This window comes from Vulpes vulpes, chromosome X (assembly GCF_048418805.1).
Source record: "Vulpes vulpes isolate BD-2025 chromosome X, VulVul3, whole genome shotgun sequence".
In the NCBI taxonomy this organism is placed as follows: Eukaryota; Metazoa; Chordata; class Mammalia; order Carnivora; family Canidae; genus Vulpes; species Vulpes vulpes.
The window spans coordinates 79,075,297-79,089,310 of NC_132796.1; positions in this window are offsets into that span (position 1 = coordinate 79,075,297).

The following is a 14,014-nucleotide window of genomic DNA, read 5'->3' on the forward strand; positions in this document are numbered from 1 at the left end:
ACGCCAGAGATGGGCTGTCGTGGTATTTTCCCGTGAGGGATGCTCCGAAAAGCGCCTTTAAGGGAATTTCAAAATAATATTGTTTCCCTTTCCTTGAGCGAGACCGCAAAACTTTAGAGAGAGAAAAGCTTGTACCTAGAACAAAGGATCACACCGAATACATAGCCTAGAATATAGTTCACATCCCTCGCGGCAAGAGAAGATTTTTGCTGAATTTCAGTCTACAGTTTGACATCACAAAAATAAGAACTACTGCCTCCCTTGTTTCTGGAAAAACTGCTGGAGTGTAAGTGCAACCTCTTTAAGTCTCTTCCTTCTCTCTCTCTCCCCTTCTTCCCCCCCCCCCTCCCGTCTCAGACTTTGTCTCTCTCTCTCTGTCTTTTAGTAGGATTTCAGCTTGCTAAGTGTGGAAATGCGTCGGTATTACATTAAAATGTCAAAGGAGTGACCACAATTGGGAAGACAGATTTGGGGGCAAATATAGGGGGAGACATATGATATTTCTCTCTTAAAGAATAGAATGTTGGCTCACCTTTCCGCGACGGTGGATGCTGCAAAAGGCATTATTTATAAAACCTAATAGTAAAGGAGACAATACATACATCATAATAATAAACCCTATCCCTGCCCTTTTAATAATTTGTTCTCTCTTACAAGCAGAGTAAATATATGTGGATGAAGGGCTCCGTTTTGATGCTCTCACTTTGGGAGAAAAAAAAAATTGGTTTTGATTGTCTCCAAAATATTAGAAACATGAACATTTCCCTCTGCTGCCACTGGCTTATAAGCACATAATATTCACAGGTGCTCGGAACAGCGGTGGTTTCTGAAAGGGGCTCTCAGAGACAGAGAGTGTGGACGCTCAAAGAACCCTAACTGGAGCTGCTCCATGCATGTTTCAGCTGTCTGGTCACATATGTAGATTTCCTACACTTAAAATCAAAATGATAATGAATTAAATAATTTGAATATTTATACTAATAATTTTAGTATAATTTATGATGAGTATTATGATGATGTTTCATAAGACTTTGCAAGCATAGGGTTTTACTTTAGATAGAAATGTGGAAACAAGGCAATGCATTTGAAAGTGCTGTGAGTAAAAACATGACATTTTACAATGTATTGAAAGACATTAAATGGCATCCTGAGTAAAATTTGAAAAATACAGAAAATGACCAATTTTTAGATCCTCATGTTCTTACAGAGTTTTATCACAGAGTAGTAGGCTTACAATGTATATCATTTCGTATCATGTTCTTTTCACTTGATGTTGCAAAGTAACATTTTCCTGTATTATTATGGATCTGCCTAAACATCATGTATAAATGCTGCAATGTATTCTAGGCAGCTGTATACTAATGTACTTAATAATCCTTTTGCTATGAGCCATTTAAGTTGCTTTATTTTGTAATATTATATATAATGCTACAACAAACATCTTATTCCTATAGCTTTTTTTTTAAATGGTTAAAATTAGTCCCTTGGGGTGGAAACAAAGGAGTAGAATTACTGGGTGAAAGGTATGAACGTGCGATGCTTTATTTTTCAAAAATATTATATCAGTTTACCATGTCACCATACTGATTGGCAGAATTGGACATTCTTATTTTTTTAAAAATCACAGATAAGATGGGTGAACTGGTATTTCACTGGTCTTTTAATTTGCATTTTTGTTTACTGGCGAGATAAAAAAAAACTTTTATATATATTTGCTGACAATAGATTATTTTCTGTAAAGTGTCTTTTGTGCCCTTGGCTTTATCTCTTGGATTCTTAGCATTTTTTCCCTTATCTTGTACCACTTGTGTACATAATAAAGATATTAAAATGTTGTCATATTTGTTGCAAGTTTTTTTCCCCAGTCTATCAATGAAAAACATTGCCTTTAACTTGAGTCTATCCTGTTTTGAGAGGTGTGTAAATTTGGTACAGTGAGGTTTGTAGTGCAGCACGGGAGAGAGCGATTGACACACAAATATCACCATGATCATTTCTTCTTCTGAACGATCTCATATATCTAAGCTTATATGGTCTTTTAAAGAGACAGCTAAGTTTGTTCTCTTATCAATAGACTATAAGAGAGTGTCTAAACTTGTTAAATTTTATGTGGTCCTTGTAAACAATACTTTGCCAAGCATTTTCTCTACTCTGGGGGAAATCCCTAGGACTAATAATAAACACGTTAAAAAAGAAGTATGGAACAAAAAAAAAAAACTTTAACAATTACAGTGAAAGGTTACCAATGCTGATGATTTGTATCCAAAGTATATTACTTGGCTGCATCAAAATGGACTTACAGATATAATGAGATGTGTGGGGAGGGATTTTTACTTTGTTTTCTACAATGGGAGAAGGTTGGAGCAAATATTAGTACTTGTAAACAGGGAGAATGTGTGGCTAGAAGAACATTATTTTCTTTACATAGCTCGACCAGATCTCCTCAGTTCTAAAAGTTGTTGCAACACTGAAGCTCTCTGGGAGAGACCATCATTACTGAATTGCACCAGATGCTGCTGCTTGTCTGACATATATTTAAACTTTCATCTTCCTGGACAACTTAATGATATAGGATAGTTGTTTAGTTTAGGTCAGGTTTCCATAGGCAAAATAAAGCAGAGGGGTGGTACAGACATCTAGATGGTTCAGGAAAAAAAATAGAGACTTTGTATTTGGCTTGAACTCACCAGATGGTTGCTTTAATGCTCTACTCTCTTTTTGGTTATAGATTCCTGTCTCTTTTTTGTAGTTGTTGCTGTTGTTTTTGTTTTTATGTTCATGACATGTTACCCCAGAAAGAAATTGTTTTTCATATCCAGGTATAATTTCTGTAAAGACTGGATTCTGAACCAAGAGTCTTAAACACAGATTTTTAAAACAACAGAGTAAGATGTAATAAAGCAGCTAATATTTCTTGTTTTCCAGTTTAGCTGAGGGAGGGAGAAATGCAAGCATTTTGGCTGGCATTTTACACCTAGATACTAAGGTAAATGGGGAAACACAGACAAGGTACCTTTAAAACACTTTCTATCTAATGAAGAAATATGCCTTTAATGGTGTTTGCCTTAAGAAGAAATTTCCTGTGAATCCTGTTTTTAGAAAGCAGTTGTTTGAGTGAATTGAGTAGTCACTACAATAAAAACTCATCAGCCTTTTCCCTCACATACATGATCATCAGTATTCTAAACTCCACTTATGCTAAAATCAAAATGGATAATAGAAATGTGGGTTTACTTAGCTTAAAAATTAAACTGTTGCATCAAATATGAACATTGTTCAAGAGGAGAAAGCCTAAGAGGAAAAAGTAACCGGTAGAAAAGCACTGTTATTCTTGCCCAATATATAAATTTTTCTCTAAGTATTAACTCCATAGTCTTTGTGAGCTAATGTCCAATTATGTTGATAAAAATATAGGGCTGCCCTTGCTATTAAAAACGGGTGCTAGGGATGATTGCTTTCTCTGTGTTTGGACATAAATGAAACCATGCACAATGAATGATCCTTTCTATACTATGCAGGGGTAAGGGCTGCCCCCTGATTTGTGGCTGCGGCCACCACTTGCAGATGATGGCTTTAGTCCTCAGCTTCGTTACTTCTGTGCTACTCAGAACCTCTGCTGGAGCAAACAACCATCAAATGCCTGACTGCTGCACACAGAACAGGTCTGTTTGCTGCTTTTGTTTCCTCGCACTCTGCAGCTAAAGTAATTAGAGCAAATGCATGGTTTAATTAGGCTCCTAAAGCCTCCCTGTTATCTTAGGAGTCAACTGAAAATTAACTCAGTTAAAAATCAAGCATTACTCTCCGCCTTTGAAAGATAAAACTCATTTGGAAATGACTTTTAGTAAGTAAACTACACATCAGAACAATGAAATCTAGTAGATTTCACATCCCTTTCAAAGATTTTACCCCCTGTACTTTTAAAAATCATAACTATAAATGAACAATAAAACATTTTTGCTTAATGCTATTCCTCATGGGCATCCTACAGCAACGAGTGTCAATGAGATTATCGGCTCATACTGCCTTGTTTCCGAAGTTGGACTCTTGATTTTGTAAATTAAAGAGCACCGTTACATGGCGAAATCTGACATTTGGAAAGGGTTAGTGTTCGAGACCATGCATTTTCCTTTGGATGTTTGTGCACCTGCTTCTGTCTTATTTAAGATGTCATTTGTATTATGCTCATCATTTATTCCTCTTTCTCCATTCCTCACATGGGACTGCAGTCTCTGCCAGATGGAGCTCTTCCTTTTGTTTCCATAGTCAGCATCCTGGTCCAGGCCCTAATCAACTCTACCAGCATTGCTGAAGCAGCCTCTTAAACTGGCTTTCTCCTTTTTTTCAGTCTCCAGATGGTCAACAGAGTGTTTTCTGTTGTATGTCACTTTCATCACACTGTTCCTTGCTTAAGGATGTACAGAGCATTCCCCTTTTCTGCTCTGCCCATCGGAGCTGAACTCCTAACTTATAAGATTTCCTCTTCCTGATTGACATCACAGTCAACCCTCTTTCTCATCCCCAGGCTGCACAGAACCCATTCTTCCAAAGTTACTCCCCATTCTGTTACAGTACATTCTCACTGCCCTCCCCACCAGGTAGGTTGCTCTCTTTATGGCATTATGTACATGATTTATCCATTTCCACTGTTAGGATACCTCTCATGGCTAAATGTCCTGCCCTTCCTAATTACCCGTGAATGCCAATCATCACCTTCATCAAGACTAAGCTCAAGGGTCATTCAGGAAAGCTTCCCCTCACTCACATTATCTCACTACAATTGGTGCCTAATTTTCCTAAGCATTGGATATGGAGGTGAGCTAAGGATTTAGTTGGTATTGAGACAGTCATATCATTGGTAAGTGACAGTCATCCTTACAATGACTAATACTTTTCTGCTGCTTGGTACGTAGCTACCCTCACCACACTTCTGCCCCAGAACTACCTCCCCTCCCCAAGTGCTCTTACTCACCCATTTGTCCTGGCTACTTCAGCTCTTCTTTCAGGACCTCCCACATTTCCAATATCTAGCCACTACAAACTTAGCTACTGGCCCAGCAGTAGATGTCCAAGACCCTATTCTAGAGCGTTGACTGGCGTGCATTCTGATTGGTAGGCTTGTGACACTCAGGCTCTTAAGCAGTTAAAAGGGCTACCCCTGATACCACTAATCCCAGAGCTAGAACACTGTTGGAGACTATAAACTCCTTCAAGGCTAGGACAGGGACCGGGCCATGGCTTTGTATCCCTAATGCTTAGTGTGGTGCCTGGAAATCGCCAATACCTGTTTGCCTCACGGAAAGAATGAAGGTAGGAAAAGGAAGAGAAGAGGGGTGGGGGGAAAGGAGGAAGGGGGGAAAGGAGAAATGTCTAAGATAGCTTTAAATGGCCAGTGCAGACTGCTTCCTCCTCCTCAAAATTTTTAAATTTGACACAATGTTACATTCGTTTCAGGCTACGACATAGTGATTCTAAAGCTCTGTACATTATGCTGTGCTCACAAGTGCGGCCAACATCCATCACCACACAACGCTGTTACAATGCCATTGACTATATTCCCTGTGTTGTACCTTTGATTCCCATGACTTCATTTCACAACTAGAAGCCTGTACCTCCCACTACCTTTCCCCCATTTGGCCCATCCGACACCCTCTCCCCTCTAGCAACCATCAGTTTGTTCTCTGTACTTAGAAGTCTGATTCAGCTTATTTGTTTATTCATTGGTTTTTTGGATTCCACATAAAGTGAAGTTACATGGCATTTGTCTTTCTCTGTCTGACTTATTTCCCTTAGGGTACTATCCTTTAGGTCCATCCGTGTTTTCACAAATGGAGGGCTCTCATCCCTTCTTACGGCTGCATAATATTCTATTACATGGATTGCATCTTATTAATCCATTCATCTGTTAATGGACCCTTGGGCTGCTTTCATATCTTGGCTATTGTAAATAATGCTGCAATAAATATAAGGGTGCAAATGTCTTTTTTTAAAGCTTTTATTTATTCATGAGAAACACAGAGAGAGAGAGAGGCAGAGACACAGGCAGAGGGAGAAGCAGGCTCCATGCAGGGAGTCTGACATGGGACTCAATCCCAGGACTTGATCCTAGGACTCTAGGATCACACCCTGAGCCAAAGGCAGGCGCTCAACCGCTGAGCCACCCAGGTATCCCGCAAATGTCTTTTCAAATTGATGTTTTAGCTTTCTTTGGGTAAATTATTGGATCATGTATCTCCATTTTTAATTTTTTGAGAAACCTTCATACTGCTTCCATGGTGGCTGCACCAGTTTACCTTCCCACACACAGTGCATGGGGGTTACCAGTTGTTCTTGTCCTTGCCACTGCTTGTTATTTCTTTTTTAAAATATTTTATTTATTTATTCATGAGAGGCAGAGAGAGAGAGAAAGAGAGAGAGAGAGATAGAGAGAGAGAGAGAGAGGCAGAGACATAGGCAGAGGGAGAAGCAGGCTCCATGCAGGGAGGCTGACGTGGGACTCCATCCCAGGTCCCCAGGATCAGGCCCTGAGCTGATGGTAGCGCTATACCACTGACCCACCAGGGCTGCCCTGGGCTGCCCTGTTTTTGTTTTTAATAGTGCCCAAGCTCTCAGTGAGTGCCAGCAAGTCTTGGTGACTTCTGCCTGATGTAACATGTCTTCCTTCTCAAAGCAATCATGCCCATTTTGTCCTCTCATTCATCATAGTTGAGCTAACTTTTTCCCTACACGTAATCTTTCCCATCTTACAGTTGTTATCAGAAACCTCAGAAAATGTCTGTACCCTATTTTTGCCCCTCTATTTTTTTAGTTCCATTTGGGAACAAAGGGAAATTCCAACTCTGATCATGTAGGGTGATGGATATACAATTAATGCTGGTCCTAAACATAGAGTCATGGTGATTGCAAAACCTCTATCGCAGAAAAGCACTTTCCACTTCTTTTTTTTCCCACTTCTTTTTTTATAAGATATTTTATTTATTTATTTTTGAGAGAGAGAGGGAGGGAGAGAAAGAGTAAAGAGGAGGAAGAGAGGGAGAAGCAGGCTCCCTGGAGCCCAATGTGGAACTGGGCTGTGATCCCAGGATCACACTTTCCACTTTCCATTTCTTGACTCCATTGTGTTTTTCCACCCCCACCCCAAAAACACTAGAATGTCAGCTCCATGTATTTCTTGTGCCTAGGACAGTGCCTGACACAGTAAAGATTCTCAATAAAAACCAGAACGAGTGAAGGCAAATGAAAAATATGTGTTTTGAAGTTAAAATAGAGATACCCCATAGTCCATGAGTGCTCTTGATTTTGATCCTTTTCGGAATCTCTGTCTTCATCTACCTACTTTAATTAAACATGCTCTTTCCTGGGGTGACTGGGTGGCTCAGTGGGTTAAGTATCTAGTGGAACTCCTGCATGGGCTCCCTGCTCAGCAGGGTGTCTGCTTCTCCCTCTCCCTCTGCCTCATCTCCTGGCTTGTACTCTCTCTCTCTCTTGCTCATTCTCCCAAATAAATAAAATCTTCAAAAAAAATAAAAAAATGCTGTTAAGCATCAGCATTCAAAATATGTCCTGATATATTGTATAAACCCATTTCATAATTGTTTTTGCTTTCTAATTTTTATCTAACAGTTAGTATGACAGCACTTTTGCTTTCTACAGACAGATTGTCTATATATTGTGAATTAAATGGGTTTCTTTGGGCAAATTTATAAATCCAGTCAACACCTATCGAACAGCATTTCTGTGGGTAAAATGTGTTCAAAGTTCAAAACAACCGCCTTTCAAGCTGCTTTTGAAATACAGCCATTTTTAGATTCGTGAGTTTCTGCATTCAGTCTGTGCTTTACTGTCAGACAATTGTTTACGGATTGTAAGTACTTTTCAGTTGCCTCATTAGTGGCTGCTTTATCTTCCCCAGTGTTTTGTAAGCCCCCCTGAAGGCAGGGATTATGTTTTTTCCACTTTTGTTCATCCCTTCATGGTGCCTAGTACCGCATTGTACTCAGGAACTACTTGTTGAATGAAGGATTTTACCTAAATGCAAAATACTACATCAGGTGATAAGCCCCAGAGATAATGTATGACATTTTGCAAAAGATGAGACATCGGTCACTGAATGCACTCTTCCGTATTTAGAGCCACTGCACTTGAGGGTCTTGTTAGAGACCACATTTTGTTTAGGCTTCGTTATTACTCCTTCCTGCCAAACTTTTTCACATGGGGCTTTATTAAAAATAGCAACAATCTGGGAGAGCACATCACAGTTATCAAAGAAGCAGCAGAGGGTTAAAATACTTTATTTTCATTAATTACACATTCCGTTTTTCCCTTAAATACATCATGAGGGAGTATTGTGAACTATTATGTTAATAATTGGGGTCTAGGGGTTAGGAAGGAAGCTGTTTGTGCTTCTTTACTTCAGGATCTTTTCCAAATTTGGTGCTAAGAAGTCAAATGAGAAATAAGGAGGGAAAACTTTCATTTCTGATCAAGGAACCACAGGCAAATTTAGACTCTGGCTGGTAGGAAACTGCTCCCTGCTTTCTGCGATAATGCATTGAAAACACCTGGGATCTTATTTCTTAACCGGAGTGATGGTTACATGGGCATTCAGTACGTAACTATTATTTAAACTGCACACAAGTATTTTATACACTTGTCTGTACATATGATATATTTTCCAATCAAATAAAAGCCACCTTAAAGAAAAATATTGTCTGAGAGGGAAACATATCAATATTTCCCATTGATGCAAAATCCAGACCCTAGTAAATATAAATCAGCCCTTCCTTTTGTTAATTAGCATTCAGAAAGGAATAATGTTAACATTTGAATAGAGCGTTTAAGGAATAGTTATATTTGCATCTGAAAAGAGGTGTCCCTTGGAAAATAAAATTGCTTTCAGAATTAAAAAAACAAAATTCAAGCAAAATAAAACGTTTTTGCCTACCTAAAGAGATTTCTTTAAAGATTGCTTCCAGGTTCACCTGAAGACTTTTGGCACATGGTTCAGTACTTCTGTGGAATCTTTGAGGTGTTAGAGAATCAAAACTAAGAGCACTCCAAAAAGTGAGCCATGTAAGCTGAGAACCCTGTTCACAGCACCTAATAGTACAAACTGATTTAAAGGGAAGACTTAACTTTTTTCTTAAAAAGTCTGTTTTCTACTATTTCACCTTCAGTGTGTACAACATAGTTGGGGTTTTTAATGTAAATTTGTTTCTCATCAACTGGATTGTTCAGATATTTCAGATGTTTTTCATGTTTCCTGCATGAGGCCAGAGATAATCTATTGTTTTTCATGTTTCCTGCATGGCCTCACTCTATGTTAGTCACCTAATACTTTCGCTTGATTTGCAAATGCATACATGTCACATTCTGATAGCTTGTGACTCCTTTGTCTCATCTGTTTTATACCCAAAAGAAAGTGCTGGAGAATATAAGGCTTACAGTCTCCTCGATTATAATGCATATGATCTAGAGGCAGTCTAATGGTGATTATAACCATCAGTTGTGAGTTTTAAGGTGTTTGCACAATTAAAATGATGGAAATATACATGTGAAAGCATGGTGTGATGTGTAAATCTTTTAATGTATTATTAATTCTACAAATCAATTTTGAAAGTTTTCTGACAGCAGGTTAATTTGACTTTTTGGCATTGTGACCCTAAGTTATTTTTTAAAGGCTCTATCAATTTACTAGAACTACAGGTTTATGCCTGAAACATAAACATGCCCCAATAGTTGAGAAATGTTTCTTTAAATTTCTAATACTTGAAATTGAAACTGATTTACTATACACATTCTTTCTGTGAATTCAAAGTCTAATATGTTAAAATTTAATCATCATCTGTGACATTTTGCAATGCTACAAATTACCTTTAATAACTGTATTGCAATACATCTTTACCTTCTAGATGTCATCATTCAGCTTTGGCTAGGTGTTAGGAGTTCATGAGGATTGTACCTGTTTGATTTATCTTTGTTTTGCACTTTCAAATACCCATAGCAAACCACATATTCATAAATAAAACTTTAATTTGTCACTTCTCAGTAATTTTTTTGCCTTTTAATTTTTGTAATGCCATAATAGAACCAGTATTTGATAATGAACAAAATATCGATTTTCAGTCATAGGAGAAGTGTGGAAAGAATACTGTACTGGAGCTCAAGAGCGGTGGGTTCTAGTTCCATTTCTGCCACATACCAGCTGTTTGATGATTTACCCTTATTTATCTTTGTTTATCCTTTTAAAAAATGAGAGGTTACAGATAAGTGTTTTCTAATGTTTCAAAACAGGGAGAAAGAGGACAAACATATACCTTCTAGTTTTTGTATATTCAGATTGCTCCTTATATTTACACAGAGGGAAAGCTCTCTTGTGCTTTCAGAACGAACATCTTGGGGCTCCTGGGTGGCTCAGTGGGTTAAGTGTCTACTTGTGACTCAGGTTATGATCCTGGGGTCCTGGGACATAGCTCTGCATCCATCTGGCTTCTTGCTCAGCAGGGAATCTGCTTCTTTTTCTCCTGCTGCCTGCCACTCCCCCTGCTTGTGCTCTCTCTCTTCCTGTCAAATAAATAAAATCTTAAGAAAAAAAAAAGAACAAATGTCTTAGCAGGTGAACATCTCTTTAAATTATTAAACACAAATTTGTTTTCAACTCCTTTTTTTTTTTAAAGTATGCATGCACATATGTAACCTCTCTCCTCACCATGGGGCTCAAACTCACAAACCTGAGATCAAGAGTTCCACGCTTTTCTGACTGAGCCAGCCAGGTGCACCTTTATCCATATTTTTATTCATATATTTAAAAAATGTTTATTGCAAATCAGTTTTTTTCCAGATAATGATCTAGGTACTGTAGATACGACAGTGAATAAGACACATGGTGTTTTTACTTTCTTGGCATTTACATTCTAGTAGGGGGTAGTCAAATAAATAAAGGCATAAGAAAATATCAGGGAGTGGAAAGTCCGATTTTAAAAATGGAAATCAGTGAGACTGTAAGTGTGTTGAGTGTCTGAGAAGGTCTCTCTCAAAGGAGAGGACATTTGTGCTGAGATGCCAATGCCAAGAAGGTAGTAGCCATGAGGAGCTCAAAGGAAGGAATGCCATGTAGAGGAATGGAAAGTACAAGGCATATAAGCAGGTGTGAGCTGGAAGTATTGGAGGAACAGCAAGAAGGCAATGTATGGGAGTAGATTGGGGTCAGAGAGTCAGGGGCCACATCAGGGAGGGATTTTTAGGTCAAGGTAAGGAGTGTGGAGTTTATTCTAGATGCAGTGGGCAGCATTGGAGAGGTTTAAGCTGGAGAGTGATGTCATTTGATTTACATTTTATTTTTGTAAAGGTTTTATTTATTTATTCATGAGAGACACACAGAGAGAGATAGAGGCAGAGACACAGGCAGAGGGAGAAGCAGGCTCCATACGGAGCCTGACGTGGGACTCCATCCCAGGACTCCAGGATCACGCCCTGAGCTGAAGGCGGCACTAAATCACTGAGCCACCTGGACTGCTCCTTGATTTACCTTTTATTTTTATTTACTTATTTATTTTAAATATTTTATTTTTTAATATTTTATTTATTTATTCATGATAGACACAGAGAGAGAGAGAGAGAGAGAGAGAGAGAGGCAGAGACACAGGCAGAGAGAAGCAGGCTCTATGCAGGGAACCTGATGTGGGATTCGATCGGAGGACTCCAGGATCACGCCCTGGGCTGAACGCAGGCGCTAAACCACTGAGCCACCCAGGGATCCCAAAGATTTTATTTATTTGTTCATGAGAGACACAGGCAGAGGGAGAAGCAGGCTCCATGCAGGGAGCCCGACGTGGGACTAGATCCCGGGACTCCAGGATCACGTTCTGGGCTGAAGGTGGCGCTAAACCGCTAAGCCACCGGGGCTGCCCTGATTTGCATTTTAAAGCAGATACTCCAGCTGTCAGTTGGATTGATGGTGACCACAAGTAGAAGCTGAGAGACCAGCTAGGAGAATAATTGAAGTGCTCCAGGTAAAGGTGGCTTAGACAACAGTAATAGTAGTGGAATTAGAGATACGAAGACAAAGTTGGGCTATGGTATGGAGGTAAAGTCTACTGAAGCTTCAGAAGGGTTGAATTTAGGGCATGAGCAACTGGACTGAATCAAAGATAACTCCTGAGTGGTTGGCATGAAGAGGCTAGGTGGAGTTATCATAAATTCGAACATTGTTACAGAAAATAGAACCCACTTAACATGAAGCTCTATGTGACTTCATTTCTTTTCTCATCCTTTAGTATAGGCTTTATATGATTTTGTATAAGTATAATCAGTGAAGCAGAATGTTTGAACTGTTCGATGTTATTATTTTTTTTAGAGAGGGAAGGAAGGGAGAAGGGGCAGAGGGAGAGGGAGAATCGTAAGTAGCCTCCAAGCCCAATGCAGAGTTTGACATGGGGCTTGAGCCCATGACCCTGATATCATGACCCAAGCCCAAGTCAATAGTCAGACATTCAACCCACTGAGCCACTCAGGCGCCCCTGTTTGATGTTATTTTTAAGTTCACATTATTTCAAACAAATAAATCTGTATATCAACATAATCTGCAATCCTTGTCATTTCCAGCAAGACTGTATTGTTCATATTCATTCCCCTGTTATTATTCCTATTATCACTCACATCTCAAAATGTATTCTTTAGAAACATCACCACTTTAATTTGGGGGCCAATACTACATTACTTGCCCCTATTTTTCACCTTTAACAAATATTTATTAAGCACGTTTACCTACTAGGTAACCAACCACATCATTTCATTCTAAAATGTTTTATTTTTAATAATGTGCAACTCTGGAGGCAAGGTTGAAAGAGGTTAGGGGCATTGAGCACCCAAAAACATCGAGAAAGTTTTGGCCAATTTAGTTTTAAATGTAGTATTAAGCCACTTTATGACTAATGCTGTCATACCTGATATGAATTAACTGTAGCCATCTTCATGTTTGTCTAGAACTATAAGGCTCTGTTACACAAAACAAGTACACATATGAAGATGGCTGACAGCTTTATGATAACCTTTTTTTTTTTTTCAGATTATAGCGGTGTTATCCTGGAACCAGTCATTCAATCTCTGATAGCCCCGTAAAACAAACTGATGTGCCTTCTGCTGCTTTTATTTCTCAGCTGAGCATAGAATGCTACATTCTTTGCGTAGGTTTATTTTTTACTTTTAAATTCAGAATGCCCTGGCAATGCTTCTGTTCTCCTTGTTTGTTATTTCCTCTCTGAAGATCAGTATGCCTGCTTTCATCCATCCTTCTTGTTTACTTTGCCAAGATTCTATCTTGCCATTTCAAGTTAAATGAGACTCATAGAGAAGACACTAACGAAAAAGTCTGAAAGGCTATTGGGGTCTCCATAACAGTCTGTGTTTGATAGCCAGGAAAAAGATGAAGTGCCAGATTCTAGCGCTTCTGTGTAATCTGGAACTATTCTTAGGTTGTAGAAGCCTGGCAGGGTTATATGTATGTTATTGCTATCATTGCATTTGGGAATATGGTTTAAAAAAATTAAATCTCCCTACAAAGCTTGTTATAAACACAGCAGTCCTCTTCACCCATTCGCTCCTCACCAGAGGCAGTCATATTTAACCTTGGTATCTTTAGCTTTTTTTTTTTTTTTTTTTTTTTGAGAGAGAGAGAGACGGCATGCATGTAAGTAGAGGTGGTAAGAGGAGCAGAAGGAGAGAGAGAGAATCTTAAGCAGGCTCCATGCTCAGCCCAAAGCCTGAAGTGGGGCTCAATCTCATGACCCTGAGATCATGACTTGAGCCAAAATGAAGAGTCGGATGCTAAACCAACTGAGCCACCCAGGTGCCCCTATATCTTTATCTTTTGATACTTATCTCTTTGTTTCTGAGCTAGGTATGTCTTTTGCTATGTCTTTTTTTTCAGTTTTAGACATCTGTTGACTTCTTCTCACGATGGCATATGAGGATTTTGCTTTCTTCACATACACACTAGTACCCATACCACATATGT